This window comes from Lissotriton helveticus, chromosome 11 (assembly GCF_964261635.1).
Source record: "Lissotriton helveticus chromosome 11, aLisHel1.1, whole genome shotgun sequence".
In the NCBI taxonomy this organism is placed as follows: domain Eukaryota; kingdom Metazoa; phylum Chordata; class Amphibia; order Caudata; family Salamandridae; genus Lissotriton; species Lissotriton helveticus.
Window position 1 is genome coordinate 1082051849 of NC_136072.1, and position 15495 is coordinate 1082067343.

General features: G+C 42.3%; 7 non-coding genes across 7 annotated transcripts; all 7 read left to right on the plus strand.

Annotated features, from left to right (window-relative positions):
- The first annotated feature begins 713 nt into the window (after nt 1–713).
- LOC144793003 (U4 spliceosomal RNA) lies at nt 714–853 on the plus strand. The gene has a single exon (XR_013602677.1). It is a non-coding gene; the product is annotated as a U4 spliceosomal RNA (small nuclear RNA).
- A 1929-nt stretch (nt 854–2782) lies between these two features.
- LOC144793103 (U4 spliceosomal RNA) lies at nt 2783–2922 on the plus strand. Its single transcript, XR_013602767.1, has one exon. It is a non-coding gene; the product is annotated as a U4 spliceosomal RNA (small nuclear RNA).
- Nucleotides 2923–5150: 2228 nt separating this feature from the next.
- LOC144793048 (U4 spliceosomal RNA) lies at nt 5151–5290 on the plus strand. The gene has a single exon (XR_013602718.1). It is a non-coding gene; the product is annotated as a U4 spliceosomal RNA (small nuclear RNA).
- Nucleotides 5291–7219: 1929 nt separating this feature from the next.
- On the plus strand, nt 7220–7359 carry LOC144793004 (U4 spliceosomal RNA). The gene has a single exon (XR_013602678.1). It is a non-coding gene; the product is annotated as a U4 spliceosomal RNA (small nuclear RNA).
- A 1929-nt stretch (nt 7360–9288) lies between these two features.
- LOC144793109 (U4 spliceosomal RNA) lies at nt 9289–9428 on the plus strand. The gene has a single exon (XR_013602772.1). It is a non-coding gene; the product is annotated as a U4 spliceosomal RNA (small nuclear RNA).
- A 2228-nt stretch (nt 9429–11656) lies between these two features.
- LOC144793049 (U4 spliceosomal RNA) lies at nt 11657–11796 on the plus strand. Its single transcript, XR_013602719.1, has one exon. It is a non-coding gene; the product is annotated as a U4 spliceosomal RNA (small nuclear RNA).
- A 1934-nt stretch (nt 11797–13730) lies between these two features.
- LOC144793722 (U4 spliceosomal RNA) lies at nt 13731–13870 on the plus strand. The gene has a single exon (XR_013603194.1). It is a non-coding gene; the product is annotated as a U4 spliceosomal RNA (small nuclear RNA).
- The last annotated feature ends 1625 nt before the right edge of the window (nt 13871–15495 follow it).

Below are 15495 nucleotides of genomic sequence, written 5' to 3' on the forward strand. Positions count from 1 at the left end.
CAGAATTTCTGACGCATCTGTTAATCCTTGCGCCATGGAGCGCTGTATTGTAAATACAGCACATTCATCGTGGCACAAGGACATTCAGCACTGACTCAAGGAAACTTATGCATCCATGCAGTTGCGTCAGGTCCTTGTGAATCTTCCCCTAAAATGTTTTGAAAACCAGGAAACCAGTATATTGTACCTCCTAAAGCTAAAAATGAAATGCAGCAAATGCAACTATGTAGTGCCATGAAATGGCAGACGTGCATTATGGAATATGGAAAAATGTATCTATAATTTATTTTCCTTTAAATTGATTGCCGTTCCTTCTCTAGTAAACATTTGAAGACAGTGGGACCTATGAGGATGCTATTATGAATTTGTGCTTCTTATATTTTCCACAACCCATGGTTAGCAGCCTAGATCTCATCTTTGTGTGAAGGTATATCTGCCTGAGCATCAAATCCATAACTTGGGAGGGTGCTGCTTACCTGGACAGCTATTTAGCATACAATTTCCCATAATTCTCTGCGTGTGGCTATCAACTGTTTGGGGCAGAGAGCTGATAGAAATTAGTAAAACAACACCATTACATGTTTTACATTGCCTATCAGAAGCAGTGGAGGAGTAGTTATGCATAAACAGATAACATCTTTTGAAAAGGAATCATGTTCTTTGTAACATGAGGTACTAGGTCAAGTGTGCATGAAATTCACACTAAATTGTTTAGCTTTGCGCAGTGGCAGTATAGTAGTCAATGAGGTTTAACCGAGGCGCGATTATTGCTTATTGAAAATTTTACCCAATACCCCGTCATGGAGACTTGAAATATAGTCGAAATGGCAATTTTTGACAGTCTCTTCGGAGACTGGAGAATATGTAATGAAAAAATAAGATAGTTTATTTTGCAATGCAATTTACTTGCAGATTTGTGATCTGTGACAAGGACAAAACGGTGACTCTATTTGGCTTCAGTTTACTCTTTACGTTCTCTTTTGTTTTCTCAGCTTTTTAAATACAGCAGTAATTTAGGGATTTATTTTCCTTGATGAGTTTCCGTAATTCTTTTATTTCTTCCTCTTTGTTCTCATCTTTGCTCCACGGATTCGCTTGGGTCAGTGATGGGCAGAGGACGGGCTTTGTTTCTGCTCTCTGAGGTGACTCGCAGTCCGGCGCAGGGCTGGGCTCCTCCGAGGTCTCATCTCCCATTCAAATGTGCACTAACCGCCCAGAAAGTTTTTTTCTGGGAGCGAAGGCGTTTGTTATCAGTAGGAAAATGTGGAGAGGGTTCATACAGATTGTATGGAGTGTTTGAAACAGAACAAGAACTGACAAAGCTCTTGTTTTTGCCGTTTGACATTATGTAAAGTTTATTTCTAATGCTCTTTGTGGCACTGAGTAATTGATGTTACCCAGCTCTATGACAGGGGCTTAGCTTCTGTTGGTGCAGCAGGTGCAGTTGCACTGGCGCCCACAGACCTGCGGGACCCACTGAACGCTGATTATTGCGGTATTTCATATTCCAAACTTCAACAAGGGGGCCTATTTACTTCCTTGCTCTAGGGCCCATTTTTTCACCTGAGAGCCTTGAAAGACTGCATGGATCCTCTCTGATTTGAATTGGTGACAATGAGGTCAGGCAAAGAGCTCTTGTGTGGCTGCATCAGCACAACTGGGCTACCACATCTGGCACGTTTGTATGCTGCATGCAGACGGAGACACACAACGTACACACAGCCATATATAGGGCAAGTATAAAAATCTGTATTGTGACGCAGCTGCGGCGTAAATGTTGTGGCCCATTTACAATGTGACGCATCTAGGGAGATGTGTCACATTGTAAAGTCCCGCATCACATTATACCTGCGTCAGGTATAATGTATGCAGGGTGGGCATTCCCACGCTAAAAGCCTTCTAGAACTGACGCACTGAAATCTACAAGATTTCACTACATCACTCTACGCCTTCACTGTGTCAAAATCCCTACGCCTGCACAGACCAGGCATAAGTTATGACTCAGGGCTTTTTGCGTCACTTTCATGAGCATTTCCAGCAATGTGTCACTTTTGTGCCAACAGATGCGTCAGAATTTCTGACGCATCTGTTAATCCTTGCGCCATGGAGCGCTGTATTGTAAATACAGCACATTCATCGTGGCACAAGGAAATTCAGCACTGACTCAAGGAAACTTATGCATCCATGCAGTTGCGTCAGGTCCTTGTGAATCTTCCCCTAAAATGTTTTGAAAACCAGGAAACCAGTATATTGTACCTCCTAAAGCTAAAAATGAAATGCAGCAAATGCAACTATGCAGTGCCATGAAATGGCAGACGTGCATTATGGAATATGGAAAAATGTATCTATAAATTATTTTCCTTTAAATTGATTGCCGGTCCTTCTCTAGTAAACATTTGAAGACAGTGGGACCTATGAGAATGCTATTATGAATTTGTGCTTCTTATATTTTCCACAACCCATGGTTAGCAGCCTAGATCTCATCTCTGTGTGAAGGTATATCTGCCTGAGCATCAAATCCATAACTTGGGAGGGTGCTGCTTACCTGTACAGCTATTTAGCATGCAATTTCCCATAATTCTCTGCGTGTGGCTATCGACGGTTTGAGGCAGAGAGCTGATAGAAATTAGTAAAACAACACCATTATATGTCTTACATTGCCTATCAGAAGCAGTGGAGGAGTAGTTATGCATAAACAGATAACATCTTTTGAAAAGGAATCATGTTCTTTGTAACATGAGGTACTAGAGCAAGTGTGCATGAAATTCACACTAAATTGTTTAGCTTTGCGCAGTGGCAGTATCATAGCCAATGAGGTTTAACCGAGGCGCGATTATTACTTATTGAAAACTTTACCCAATACCCCGTCATGGATACTTGAAATATAGTCGAAATGGTAATTTTTGACACTCTCTTTGGAGATTGGAGAATATGTAATTAAAAAATAAGATAGTTTATTTTGCAATGCAATTTACTTGCAGGTTTGTGATCTGTGACAAGGACAAAACGGTGACTCTATTTGTCTTCAGTTTACTCTTTACATTCTCTTTTGTTTTCTCAGCTTTTTAAATACAGCAGTAATTTAGGGATTTATTTTCCTTGATGAGTTTTCGTTATTCTTTTATTTCTTCCCCTTTGTTCTCATCTTTGCTCCACAGATTCGCTTGGGTCAGTGATGGGCAGAGGACGGGCTTTGTTTCTGCTCTCTGAAGTGACTCGCAGTCCGGTGCAAGGCTGGGCTCTTCCGAGGTCTCATCTCCCATTCAAATGTGCACTAACCGCCCAGAAAGTTTTTTTCTGGGAGCGAAGGCGTTTGTTATCAGTAGGAAAATGTGGAGAGGGTTCATACAGATTGTATGGAGTGTTTGAAACAGAACAAGAACTGACAAAGCTCTTGTTTTTGCCGTTTGACATTATGTAAAGTTTATTTCTAATGCTCTTTGTGGCACTGAGTAATTGATGTTACCCAGCTCTATGACAGGGGCGTAGCTTCTGTTGGTGCAGCAGGTGCAGTTGCACTGGCGCCCACAGACCTGCGGGACGCACTGAACCCTGATTATTGCGGTATTTTATAATCCAAACTTCAACAAGGGGGCCTATTTTCTTCCTTGCTCTAGGGCCCATTTTTTCACCTGAGAGCCTTGAAAGACTGCATGGATCCTCTCTGATTTGAATTGGTGACAATGAGGTCAGGCAAAGAGCTCTTGTGTGGCTGCATCAGCACAACTGGGCTACCACATCTGGCACGTTTGTATGCTGCATGCAGACGGAGACACACAACGTACACACAGCCATATATAGGGCAAGTATAAAAATCTGTATTGTGACGCAGCTGCGGCGTAAATGTTGTGGCCCATTTACAATGTGACGCATCTAGGGAGATGTGTCACATTGTAAAGTCCCGCATCACATTATACCTGCGTCAGGTATAATGTATGCAGGGTGGGCATTCCCACGCTAAAAGCCTTCTAGAACTGACGCACTGAAATCTACAAGATTTCACTACATCACTCTACGCCTTCACTGTGTCAAAATCCCTACGCCTGCACAGACCAGGCATAAGTTATGACTCAGGGCTTTTTGCGTCACTTTCATGAGCATTTCCAGCAATGTGTCACTTTTGTGCCAACAGATGCGTCAGAATTTCTGACGCATCTGTTAATCCTTGCGCCATGGAGCGCTGTATTGTAAATACAGCACATTCATCGTGGCACAAGGACATTCAGCACTGACTCAAGGAAACGTATGCATCCATGCAGTTGCGTCAGGTCCTTGTGAATCTTCCCCTAAAATGTTTTGAAAACCAGGAAACCAGTATATTGTACCTCCTAAAGCTAAAAATGAAATGCAGCAAATGCAACTATGTAGTGCCATGAAATGGCAGATGTGCATTATGGAATATGGAAAAATGTATCTATAAATTATTTTCCTTTAAATTGATTGCCGGTCCTTCTCTAGTAAACATTTGAAGACAGTGGGACCTATGAGAATGCTATTATGAATTTGTGCTTCTTATATTTTCCACAACCCATGGTTAGCAGCCTAGATCTCATCTTTGTGTGAAGGTATATCTGCCTGAGCATCAAATCCATAACTTGGGAGGGTGCTGCTTACCTGTACAGCTATTTAGCATGCAATTTCCCATAATTCTCTGCGTGTGGCTACCGACGGTTTGAGGCAGAGAGCTGATAGAAATTAGTAAAACAACACCATTATATGTCTTACATGGATGTATGTCAGTACAACGCGATCTAAAAGATCGCGGTACTTGACAACGCGGGCATTACAACGCAAGTCGTTACAACGACTTGGGTTGGAGGGCGCGGATTTTGGAATATTATAATTTTATATTCCAACACCAGTCCACGTAACAGTAGGGAGGGTGTTGGAATATAAAATTACAACATTCCTTGCCCAACAGCGCCATCCAGCGCAAGTCGTAGTAACAACTTGCGTTGTAATGGCATTGTTGTAAAGGCACTGCGGTGTAAACACAGCGTTATAAACGATGTTTACCGTCTTACATTGCCTATCAGAAGCAGTGGAGGAGTAGTTATGCATAAACAGATAACATCTTTTGAAAAGGAATCATGTTCTTTGTAACATGAGGTACTAGAGCAAGTGTGCATGAAATTCACACTAAATTGTTTAGCTTTGCGCAGTGGCAGTATCATAGCCAATGAGGTTTAACCGAGGCGCGATTATTGCTTATTGAAAACTTTACCCAATACCCCGTCATGGATACTTGAAATATAGTCGAAATGGTAATTTTTGACACTCTCTTCGGAGATTGGAGAATATGTAATTAAAAAATAAGATAGTTTATTTTGCAATGCAATTTACTTGCAGGTTTGTGATCTGTGACAAGGACAAAACGGTGACTCTATTTGTCTTCAGTTTACTCTTTACATTCTCTTTTGTTTTCTCAGCTTTTTAAATACAGCAGTAATTTAGGGATTTATTTTCCTTGATGAGTTTTCGTTATTCTTTTATTTCTTCCCCTTTGTTCTCATCTTTGCTCCACAGATTCGCTTGGGTCAGTGATGGGCAGAGGACGGGCTTTGTTTCTGCTCTCTGAAGTGACTCGCAGTCCGGTGCAAGGCTGGGCTCTTCCGAGGTCTCATCTCCCATTCAAATGTGCACTAACCGCCCAGAAAGTTTTTTTCTGGGAGCGAAGGCGTTTGTTATCAGTAGGAAAATGTGGAGAGGGTTCATACAGATTGTATGGAGTGTTTGAAACAGAACAAGAACTGACAAAGCTCTTGTTTTTGCCGTTTGACATTATGTAAAGTTTATTTCTAATGCTCTTTGTGGCACTGAGTAATTGATGTTACCCAGCTCTATGACAGGGGCGTAGCTTCTGTTGGTGCAGCAGGTGCAGTTGCACTGGCGCCCACAGACCTGCGGGACGCACTGAACCCTGATTATTGCGGTATTTTATAATCCAAACTTCAACAAGGGGGCCTATTTTCTTCCTTGCTCTAGGGCCCATTTTTTCACCTGAGAGCCTTGAAAGACTGCATGGATCCTCCCTGATTTGAATCGGTGACAATGAGGTCAGGCAAAGAGCTCTTGCGTGGCTGCATCAGCCCAACTGGGCTACCAGATCTGGCACATTTGTATGCTGCATGCAGACGGAGACACACAACGTACACACAGCCTTATATAGGGCAAGTATAAAAATCTGTATTGTGACGCAGCTGCGGCGTAAATGTTGCGGCCCATTTACAATGTGACGCATCTAGGGAGATGTGTCACATTGTAAAGTCCCGCATCACATTATACCTGTGTCAGGTATAATGTATGCAGGGTGATCGTTCCCACGCTAAAAGCCTTCTAGAACTGACGCACTGAAATCTACAAGATTTCACTACATCACTCTACGCCTTCACTGTGTCAAAATCCCTACGCCTGCACAGACCAGGCATAAGTTATGACTCAGGGCTTTTTGCGTCACTTTCATGAGCATTTCCAGCAATGCGTCACTTTTGTGCCAACAGATGCGTCAGAATTTCTGACGCATCTGTTAATCCTTGCGCCATGGAGCGCTGTATTGTAAATACAGCACATTCATCGTGGCACAAGGACATTCAGCACTGACTCAAGGAAACTTATGCATCCATGCAGTTGCGTCAGGTCCTTGTGAATCTTCCCCTAAAATGTTTTGAAAACCAGGAAACCAGTATATTGTACCTCCTAAAGCTAAAAATGAAATGCAGCAAATGCAACTATGTAGTGCCATGAAATGGCAGACGTGCATTATGGAATATGGAAAAATGTATCTATAATTTATTTTCCTTTAAATTGATTGCCGTTCCTTCTCTAGTAAACATTTGAAGACAGTGGGACCTATGAGGATGCTATTATGAATTTGTGCTTCTTATATTTTCCACAACCCATGGTTAGCAGCCTAGATCTCATCTTTGTGTGAAGGTATATCTGCCTGAGCATCAAATCCATAACTTGGGAGGGTGCTGCTTACCTGGACAGCTATTTAGCATACAATTTCCCATAATTCTCTGCGTGTGGCTATCAACTGTTTGGGGCAGAGAGCTGATAGAAATTAGTAAAACAACACCATTACATGTTTTACATTGCCTATCAGAAGCAGTGGAGGAGTAGTTATGCATAAACAGATAACATCTTTTGAAAAGGAATCATGTTCTTTGTAACATGAGGTACTAGGTCAAGTGTGCATGAAATTCACACTAAATTGTTTAGCTTTGCGCAGTGGCAGTATAGTAGTCAATGAGGTTTAACCGAGGCGCGATTATTGCTTATTGAAAATTTTACCCAATACCCCGTCATGGAGACTTGAAATATAGTCGAAATGGCAATTTTTGACAGTCTCTTCGGAGACTGGAGAATATGTAATGAAAAAATAAGATAGTTTATTTTGCAATGCAATTTACTTGCAGATTTGTGATCTGTGACAAGGACAAAACGGTGACTCTATTTGGCTTCAGTTTACTCTTTACGTTCTCTTTTGTTTTCTCAGCTTTTTAAATACAGCAGTAATTTAGGGATTTATTTTCCTTGATGAGTTTCCGTAATTCTTTTATTTCTTCCTCTTTGTTCTCATCTTTGCTCCACGGATTCGCTTGGGTCAGTGATGGGCAGAGGACGGGCTTTGTTTCTGCTCTCTGAGGTGACTCGCAGTCCGGCGCAGGGCTGGGCTCTTCCGAGGTCTCATCTCCCATTCAAATGTGCACTAACCGCCCAGAAAGTTTTTTTCTGGGAGCGAAGGCGTTTGTTATCAGTAGGAAAATGTGGAGAGGGTTCATACAGATTGTATGGAGTGTTTGAAACAGAACAAGAACTGACAAAGCTCTTGTTTTTGCCGTTTGACATTATGTAAAGTTTATTTCTAATGCTCTTTGTGGCACTGAGTAATTGATGTTACCCAGCTCTATGACAGGGGCTTAGCTTCTGTTGGTGCAGCAGGTGCAGTTGCACTGGCGCCCACAGACCTGCGGGACCCACTGAACGCTGATTATTGCGGTATTTCATATTCCAAACTTCAACAAGGGGGCCTATTTACTTCCTTGCTCTAGGGCCCATTTTTTCACCTGAGAGCCTTGAAAGACTGCATGGATCCTCTCTGATTTGAATTGGTGACAATGAGGTCAGGCAAAGAGCTCTTGTGTGGCTGCATCAGCACAACTGGGCTACCACATCTGGCACGTTTGTATGCTGCATGCAGACGGAGACACACAACGTACACACAGCCATATATAGGGCAAGTATAAAAATCTGTATTGTGACGCAGCTGCGGCGTAAATGTTGTGGCCCATTTACAATGTGACGCATCTAGGGAGATGTGTCACATTGTAAAGTCCCGCATCACATTATACCTGCGTCAGGTATAATGTATGCAGGGTGGGCATTCCCACGCTAAAAGCCTTCTAGAACTGACGCACTGAAATCTACAAGATTTCACTACATCACTCTACGCCTTCACTGTGTCAAAATCCCTACGCCTGCACAGACCAGGCATAAGTTATGACTCAGGGCTTTTTGCGTCACTTTCATGAGCATTTCCAGCAATGTGTCACTTTTGTGCCAACAGATGCGTCAGAATTTCTGACGCATCTGTTAATCCTTGCGCCATGGAGCGCTGTATTGTAAATACAGCACATTCATCGTGGCACAAGGAAATTCAGCACTGACTCAAGGAAACTTATGCATCCATGCAGTTGCGTCAGGTCCTTGTGAATCTTCCCCTAAAATGTTTTGAAAACCAGGAAACCAGTATATTGTACCTCCTAAAGCTAAAAATGAAATGCAGCAAATGCAACTATGCAGTGCCATGAAATGGCAGACGTGCATTATGGAATATGGAAAAATGTATCTATAAATTATTTTCCTTTAAATTGATTGCCGGTCCTTCTCTAGTAAACATTTGAAGACAGTGGGACCTATGAGAATGCTATTATGAATTTGTGCTTCTTATATTTTCCACAACCCATGGTTAGCAGCCTAGATCTCATCTCTGTGTGAAGGTATATCTGCCTGAGCATCAAATCCATAACTTGGGAGGGTGCTGCTTACCTGTACAGCTATTTAGCATGCAATTTCCCATAATTCTCTGCGTGTGGCTATCGACGGTTTGAGGCAGAGAGCTGATAGAAATTAGTAAAACAACACCATTATATGTCTTACATTGCCTATCAGAAGCAGTGGAGGAGTAGTTATGCATAAACAGATAACATCTTTTGAAAAGGAATCATGTTCTTTGTAACATGAGGTACTAGAGCAAGTGTGCATGAAATTCACACTAAATTGTTTAGCTTTGCGCAGTGGCAGTATCATAGCCAATGAGGTTTAACCGAGGCGCGATTATTACTTATTGAAAACTTTACCCAATACCCCGTCATGGATACTTGAAATATAGTCGAAATGGTAATTTTTGACACTCTCTTCGGAGATTGGAGAATATGTAATTAAAAAATAAGATAGTTTATTTTGCAATGCAATTTACTTGCAGGTTTGTGATCTGTGACAAGGACAAAACGGTGACTCTATTTGTCTTCAGTTTACTCTTTACATTCTCTTTTGTTTTCTCAGCTTTTTAAATACAGCAGTAATTTAGGGATTTATTTTCCTTGATGAGTTTTCGTTATTCTTTTATTTCTTCCCCTTTGTTCTCATCTTTGCTCCACAGATTCGCTTGGGTCAGTGATGGGCAGAGGACGGGCTTTGTTTCTGCTCTCTGAAGTGACTCGCAGTCCGGTGCAAGGCTGGGCTCTTCCGAGGTCTCATCTCCCATTCAAATGTGCACTAACCGCCCAGAAAGTTTTTTTCTGGGAGCGAAGGCGTTTGTTATCAGTAGGAAAATGTGGAGAGGGTTCATACAGATTGTATGGAGTGTTTGAAACAGAACAAGAACTGACAAAGCTCTTGTTTTTGCCGTTTGACATTATGTAAAGTTTATTTCTAATGCTCTTTGTGGCACTGAGTAATTGATGTTACCCAGCTCTATGACAGGGGCGTAGCTTCTGTTGGTGCAGCAGGTGCAGTTGCACTGGCGCCCACAGACCTGCGGGACGCACTGAACCCTGATTATTGCGGTATTTTATAATCCAAACTTCAACAAGGGGGCCTATTTTCTTCCTTGCTCTAGGGCCCATTTTTTCACCTGAGAGCCTTGAAAGACTGCATGGATCCTCTCTGATTTGAATTGGTGACAATGAGGTCAGGCAAAGAGCTCTTGTGTGGCTGCATCAGCACAACTGGGCTACCACATCTGGCACGTTTGTATGCTGCATGCAGACGGAGACACACAACGTACACACAGCCATATATAGGGCAAGTATAAAAATCTGTATTGTGACGCAGCTGCGGCGTAAATGTTGTGGCCCATTTACAATGTGACGCATCTAGGGAGATGTGTCACATTGTAAAGTCCCGCATCACATTATACCTGCGTCAGGTATAATGTATGCAGGGTGGGCATTCCCACGCTAAAAGCCTTCTAGAACTGACGCACTGAAATCTACAAGATTTCACTACATCACTCTACGCCTTCACTGTGTCAAAATCCCTACGCCTGCACAGACCAGGCATAAGTTATGACTCAGGGCTTTTTGCGTCACTTTCATGAGCATTTCCAGCAATGTGTCACTTTTGTGCCAACAGATGCGTCAGAATTTCTGACGCATCTGTTAATCCTTGCGCCATGGAGCGCTGTATTGTAAATACAGCACATTCATCGTGGCACAAGGACATTCAGCACTGACTCAAGGAAACGTATGCATCCATGCAGTTGCGTCAGGTCCTTGTGAATCTTCCCCTAAAATGTTTTGAAAACCAGGAAACCAGTATATTGTACCTCCTAAAGCTAAAAATGAAATGCAGCAAATGCAACTATGTAGTGCCATGAAATGGCAGATGTGCATTATGGAATATGGAAAAATGTATCTATAAATTATTTTCCTTTAAATTGATTGCCGGTCCTTCTCTAGTAAACATTTGAAGACAGTGGGACCTATGAGAATGCTATTATGAATTTGTGCTTCTTATATTTTCCACAACCCATGGTTAGCAGCCTAGATCTCATCTTTGTGTGAAGGTATATCTGCCTGAGCATCAAATCCATAACTTGGGAGGGTGCTGCTTACCTGTACAGCTATTTAGCATGCAATTTCCCATAATTCTCTGCGTGTGGCTATCGACGGTTTGAGGCAGAGAGCTGATAGAAATTAGTAAAACAACACCATTATATGTCTTACATGGATGTATGTCAGTACAACGCGATCTAAAAGATCGCGGTACTTGACAACGCGGGCATTACAACGCAAGTCGTTACAACGACTTGGGTTGGAGGGCGCGGATTTTGGAATATTATAATTTTATATTCCAACACCAGTCCACGTAACAGTAGGGAGGGTGTTGGAATATAAAATTACAACATTCCTTGCCCAACAGCGCCATCCAGCGCAAGTCGTAGTAACAACTTGCGTTGTAATGGCATTGTTGTAAAGGCACTGCGGTGTAAACACAGCGTTATAAACGATGTTTACCGTCTTACATTGCCTATCAGAAGCAGTGGAGGAGTAGTTATGCATAAACAGATAACATCTTTTGAAAAGGAATCATGTTCTTTGTAACATGAGGTACTAGAGCAAGTGTGCATGAAATTCACACTAAATTGTTTAGCTTTGCGCAGTGGCAGTATCATAGCCAATGAGGTTTAACCGAGGCGCGATTATTGCTTATTGAAAACTTTACCCAATACCCCGTCATGGATACTTGAAATATAGTCGAAATGGTAATTTTTGACACTCTCTTCGGAGATTGGAGAATATGTAATTAAAAAATAAGATAGTTTATTTTGCAATGCAATTTACTTGCAAGTTTGTGATCTGTGACAAGGACAAAACGGTGACTCTATTTGTCTTCAGTTTACTCTTTACATTCTCTTTTGTTTTCTCAGCTTTTTAAATACAGCAGTAATTTAGGGATTTATTTTCCTTGATGAGTTTTCGTTATTCTTTTATTTCTTCCCCTTTGTTCTCATCTTTGCTCCACAGATTCGCTTGGGTCAGTGATGGGCAGAGGACGGGCTTTGTTTCTGCTCTCTGAAGTGACTCGCAGTCCGGTGCAAGGCTGGGCTCTTCCGAGGTCTCATCTCCCATTCAAATGTGCACTAACCGCCCAGAAAGTTTTTTTCTGGGAGCGAAGGCGTTTGTTATCAGTAGGAAAATGTGGAGAGGGTTCATACAGATTGTATGGAGTGTTTGAAACAGAACAAGAACTGACAAAGCTCTTGTTTTTGCCGTTTGACATTATGTAAAGTTTATTTCTAATGCTCTTTGTGGCACTGAGTAATTGATGTTACCCAGCTCTATGACAGGGGCGTAGCTTCTGTTGGTGCAGCAGGTGCAGTTGCACTGGCGCCCACAGACCTGCGGGACGCACTGAACCCTGATTATTGCGGTATTTTATAATCCAAACTTCAACAAGGGGGCCTATTTTCTTCCTTGCTCTAGGGCCCATTTTTTCACCTGAGAGCCTTGAAAGACTGCATGGATCCTCCCTGATTTGAATCGGTGACAATGAGGTCAGGCAAAGAGCTCTTGCGTGGCTGCATCAGCCCAACTGGGCTACCAGATCTGGCACATTTGTATGCTGCATGCAGACGGAGACACACAACGTACACACAGCCTTATATAGGGCAAGTATAAAAATTTGTATTGTGACGCAGCTGCGGCGTAAATGTTGCGGCCCATTTACAATGTGACGCATCTAGGGAGATGTGTCACATTGTAAAGTCCCGCATCACATTATACCTGCGTCAGGTATAATGTATGCAGGGTGATCGTTCCCACGCTAAAAGCCTTCTAGAACTGACGCACTGAAATCTACAAGATTTCACTACATCACTCTACGCCTTCACTGTGTCAAAATCCCTACTCCTGCACAGACCAGGCATAAGTTATGACTCAGGGCTTTTTGCGTCACTTTCATGAGCATTTCCAGCAATGCGTCACTTTTGTGCCAACAGATGCGTCAGAATTTCTGACGCATCTGTTAATCCTTGCGCCATGGAGCGCTGTATTGTAAATACAGCACATTCATCGTGGCACAAGGACATTCAGCACTGACTCAAGGAAACTTATGCATCCATGCAGTTGCGTCAGGTCCTTGTGAATCTTCCCCTAAAATGTTTTGAAAACCAGGAAACCAGTATATTGTACCTCCTAAGGCTAAAAATGAAATGCAGCAAATGCAACTATGTAGTGCCATGAAATGGCAGACGTGCATTATGGAATATGGAAAAATGTATCTATAATTTATTTTCCTTTAAATTGATTGCATTGCCGTTCCTTCTCTAGTAAACATTTGAAGACAGTGGGACCTATGAGGATGCTATTATGAATTTGTGCTTCTTATATTTTCCACAACCCATGGTTAGCAGCCTAGATCTCATCTTTGTGTGAAGGTATATCTGCCTGAGCATCAAATCCATAACTTGAGAGGGTGCTGCTTACCTGGACAGCTATTTAGCATACAATTTCCCATAATTCTCTGCGTGTGACTATCAACTGTTTGGGGCAGAGAGCTGATAGAAATTAGTAAAACAACACCATTACATGTCTTACATTGCCTATCAGAAGCAGTGGAGGAGTAGTTATGCATAAACAGATAACATCTTTTGAAAAGGAATCATGTTCTTTGTAACATGAGGTACTAGGTCAAGTGTGCATGAAATTCACACTAAATTGTTTAGCTTTGCGCAGTGGCAGTATTGTAGCCAATGAGGTTTAACCGAGGCGCGATTATTGCTTATTGAAAACTTTACCCAATACCCCGTCATGGAGACTTGAAATATAGTCGAAATGGCAATTTTTGACAGTCTCTTCGGAGACTGGAGAATATGTAATGAAAAAATAAGATAGTTTATTTTGCAATGCAATTTACTTGCAGATTTGTGATCTGTGACAAGGACAAAACGGTGACTCTATTTGGCTTCAGTTTACTCTTTACGTTCTCTTTTGTTTTCTCAGCTTTTTAAATACAGCAGTAATTTAGGGATTTATTTTCCTTGATGAGTTTCCGTAATTCTTTTATTTCTTCCTCTTTGTTCTCATCTTTGCTCCACGGATTCGCTTGGGTGAGTGATGGGCAGAGGACGGGCTTTGTTTCTGCTCTCTGAGGTGACTCGCAGTCCGGCGCAGGGCTGGGCTCTTCCGAGGTCTCATCTCCCATTCAAATGTGCACTAACCGCCCAGAAAGTTTTTTTCTGGGAGCGAAGGCGTTTGTTATCAGTAGGAAAATGTGGAGAGGGTTCATACAGATTGTATGGAGTGTTTGAAACAGAACAAGAACTGACAAAGCTCTTGTTTTTGCCGTTTGACATTATGTAAAGTTTATTTCTAATGCTCTTTGTGGCACTGAGTAATTGATGTTACCCAGCTCTATGACAGGGGCTTAGCTTCTGTTGGTGCAGCAGGTGCAGTTGCACTGGCGCCCACAGACCTGCGGGACCCACTGAACGCTGATTATTGCGGTATTTCATATTCCAAACTTCAACAAGGGGGCCTATTTACTTCCTTGCTCTAGGGCCCATTTTTTCACCTGAGAGCCTTGAAAGACTGCATGGATCCTCTCTGATTTGAATTGGTGACAATGAGGTCAGGCAAAGAGCTCTTGTGTGGCTGCATCAGCACAACTGGGCTACCACATCTGGCACGTTTGTATGCTGCATGCAGACGGAGACACACAACGTACACACAGCCATATATAGGGCAAGTATAAAAATCTGTATTGTGACGCAGCTGCGGCGTAAATGTTGTGGCCCATTTACAATGTGACGCATCTAGGGAGATGTGTCACATTGTAAAGTCCCGCATCACATTATACCTGCGTCAGGTATAATGTATGCAGGGTGGGCATTCCCACGCTAAAAGCCTTCTAGAACTGACGCACTGAAATCTACAAGATTTCACTACATCACTCTACGCCTTCACTGTGTCAAAATCCCTACGCCTGCACAGACCAGGCATAAGTTATGACTCAGGGCTTTTTGCGTCACTTTCATGAGCATTTCCAGCAATGTGTCACTTTTGTGCCAACAGATGCGTCAGAATTTCTGACGCATCTGTTAATCCTTGCGCCATGGAGCGCTGTATTGTAAATACAGCACATTCATCGTGGCACAAGGAAATTCAGCACTGACTCAAGGAAACTTATGCATCCATGCAGTTGCGTCAGGTCCTTGTGAATCTTCCCCTAAAATGTTTTGAAAACCAGGAAACCAGTATATTGTACCTCCTAAAGCTAAAAATGAAATGCAGCAAATGCAACTATGTAGTGCCATGAAATGGCAGACGTGCATTATGGAATATGGAAAAATGTATCTATAAATTATTTTCCTTTAAATTGATTGCCGGTCCTTCTCTAGTAAACATTTGAAGACAGTGGGACCTATGAGAATGCTATTATGAATTTGTGCTTCTTATATTTTCCACAACCCATGGTTAGCAGCCTAGA